The 3,083-nt window shown below is 56.2% G+C and overlaps 1 non-coding gene across 1 annotated transcript; it reads left to right on the top strand.

Moving 5' to 3' along the window:
- Positions 1 to 493: 493 nt before the first annotated feature.
- On the top strand, positions 494 to 2,308 carry LOC142793600 (small subunit ribosomal RNA). Its single transcript, XR_012891673.1, has one exon. It is a non-coding gene; the product is annotated as a small subunit ribosomal RNA (ribosomal RNA).
- The last annotated feature ends 775 nt before the right edge of the window (positions 2,309 to 3,083 follow it).

The raw sequence follows: 3,083 nt of genomic DNA, 5'->3' as shown, positions 1-3,083 counted from the left end.
GGCTTCGGCCTCGTCAAGCGTGTCCTCGGGTCTGCTCCAGGGGAATCCACGGCAGTCGTCTGCAGCCTCATCCGCTTGATGCGTTAGGGGCTGGTTGTCGGACGGTGCCGTTTTACCACGATATCGAGGTGTGTTCCGTGTCGTCCTCGGGCGATTCAGATGCGAAAGCGCCGAAGACGCGGGCGTGACCCGTCGTCTGGCGGCTTTGCAGTCTCGGCTCCGTTGCTAGTTCCGGCCGGTCCACCGACAGTGCAGCGGGCTTGGGCAACCCGCACGGCGCGACCGAGTCGATGCAACGAAAAAGAGCGAGCATGAACGTGCTTCTTGCCGCACGGCTCCCACTCGTCTTTCGGGAAGGTTGTGCCGTAGCGAGCTCGAACGCCGTCATCTCGGAGTGCAAAATAAGCGTGTTGGGGCGCCTGAAGGTGGCCTCCGCCGCACACAGACTGCGTCCGGCCCGCCGAAGGCGAGGACGGACGCGCAGTCGAACGATTACCTGGTTGATCCTGCCAGTAATCATATGCTTGTCTCAAAGATTAAGCCATGCATGTCTAAGTACATGCCGAAATAAGGCGAAACCGCGAATGGCTCATTAAATCAGTTATGGTTCCTTAGATCGTTTCTTCCTACTTGGATAACTGTGGCAATTCTAGAGCTAATACATGCAGTGAGCCTGGAGCCCTTTGGGTAACGGGTGCTTTTATTAGACCAAGATCGATCGGGTTTCGGCCCGTATTGTGTGGTGACTCTGGATAACTTTGTGCTGATCGCATGGCCACGAGCCGGCGACGTTTCTTTCAAGTGTCTGCCTTATCAACTTTCGATGGTAGGTTACTTGCTTACCATGGTTGTTACGGGTAACGGAGAATCAGGGTTCGATTCCGGAGAGGGAGCCTGAGAAACGGCTACCACATCCAAGGAAGGCAGCAGGCGCGCAAATTACCCACTCCCGGCACGGGGAGGTAGTGACGAAAAATAACAATACGGGACTCTTTTGAGGCCCCGTAATTGAAATGAGTACACTCTAAATCCTTTAACGAGGATCAATTGGAGGGCAAGTCTGGTGCCAGCAGCCGCGGTAATTCCAGCTCCAATAGCGTATACTAAAGCTGCTGCGGTTAAAAAGCTCGTAGTTGGATCTCAGTTCCAGACGAGTAGTGCATCTACCCGATGCGACGGCTCGGACTGAACATCATGCCGGTTCTTTCTTGGTGCACTTCATTGTGTGCCTCGAGATGGCCGGTGCTTTTACTTTGAAAAAATTAGAGTGCTCAACGCAGGCGAGTCGCCTGAATAAACTTGCATGGAATAATAGAACAAGACCTCGTTTCTGTTCTGTTGGTTTTTGGAATACGAGGTAATGATTAAGAGGGACGGACGGGGGCATTCGTATTGCGGCGCTAGAGGTGAAATTCTTGGACCGTCGCAAGACGAACTACTGCGAAAGCATTTGCCAAGAATGTTTTCATTGATCAAGAACGAAAGTCAGAGGTTCGAAGGCGATCAGATACCGCCCTAGTTCTGACCATAAACGATGCCAACCAGCGATCCGCCTGAGTTACTCAAATGACTCGGCGGGCAGCTTCCGGGAAACCAAAGTATTTGGGTTCCGGGGGAAGTATGGTTGCAAAGCTGAAACTTAAAGGAATTGACGGAAGGGCACCACCAGGAGTGGAGCCTGCGGCTTAATTTGACTCAACACGGGAAAACTTACCCGGCCCGGACACTGGGAGGATTGACAGATTGAGAGCTCTTTCTTGATTCGGTGGATGGTGGTGCATGGCCGTTCTTAGTTGGTGGAGCGATTTGTCTGGTTAATTCCGATAACGAACGAGACTCTAGCCTATTAAATAGGTGCGGGGTTCCCAGCACCTTACAACCTTCTTAGAGGGACAAGCGGCTCCTAGCCGCACGAAACAGAGCAATAACAGGTCTGTGATGCCCTTAGATGTCCGGGGCCGCACGCGCGCTACACTGAAGGAAGCAGCGTGTCTTTATCCCTGTCTGAAAAGACTGGGTAACCCGTGGAACTTCTTTCGTGATTGGGATAGGGGCTTGCAATTGTTCCCCTTGAACGAGGAATTCCCAGTAAGCGCGAGTCATAAGCTCGCGTTGATTACGTCCCTGCCCTTTGTACACACCGCCCGTCGCTACTACCGATTGAATGATTTAGTGAGGTCTTCGGACCGATGTCCGGCGCGGCCTTTCGGTTGCGCCGGTCTGTTGGAAAGATGACCAAACTTGATCATTTAGAGGAAGTAAAAGTCGTAACAAGGTTTCCGTAGGTGAACCTGCGGAAGGATCATTAACGGATTGTGAAGGGTGAGCGCCTCAGCTGCGTCTGCGCCCGACACTTTCTGCCGCTGACCCCGTTTGGACGCGGGGTCGGCTTTTCCCCACGGGGCTGCCTGAATGTGGAGCGGCACCCCGTGACAAATTGTTGCGCCCAGCGGACGCCAACACCGCGACCTTGGACGGTCGGCCAGGTGGCGGACGCGGGTACAAACGGCGCAACGCACTCATAGGTCGGCTTTCGACCCGCCACTGCACCGTGGCTCGAAGCGCTCGAAATGCGCGACCCGACCGCTGCGGGACCGCCTAGTACTGTAAACAGGAGCGGCGGAGCGCGAACGGCGAGTCGTGGTTACGTCGGTAGAAGGCGAGGCTGCGCGTTCCCGAAACGCCAGCCGAGTGCCCTCCCGACCGTTCGAGCGTGCAAGAACGAGACCCGACAATCGCGCGGCGACTGCCAAGTACGAGAGGAACGGCACAAGCGTCGGCGGTCGGTCAAGGAACTGGCGATGTGACGGGTCCGCTGTGCACCAGTGCATACCGTCCCGCCGTCCGCGGCAAGCGCCTCCGCGTCCTCGGGTGACGGAGGCTGCCGGTCGGTTCTTGCAGGCGAGGGATCTCGCTGGCACCGGTTCGCGTTGACGCGCGGCCGGTCATGGCACGGCGATGCGACGGCCGAGGTGCGCAGTACTCGATGGAGGAACCGCACGCTCCGATGACCGTCCCGCCCTCCGCGGCGTATGCGTACCGACCGTAATGGTTGCAGCAGCGCCGGCCGGCTTTTGAATTCG

Source organism: Rhipicephalus microplus, unplaced genomic scaffold (genome assembly GCF_043290135.1).
Source record: "Rhipicephalus microplus isolate Deutch F79 unplaced genomic scaffold, USDA_Rmic scaffold_312, whole genome shotgun sequence".
In the NCBI taxonomy this organism is placed as follows: domain Eukaryota; kingdom Metazoa; phylum Arthropoda; class Arachnida; order Ixodida; family Ixodidae; genus Rhipicephalus; species Rhipicephalus microplus.
Note: the sequence above shows the minus strand (reverse complement) of the source record. Positions and strands in the feature narration are given on the sequence as shown.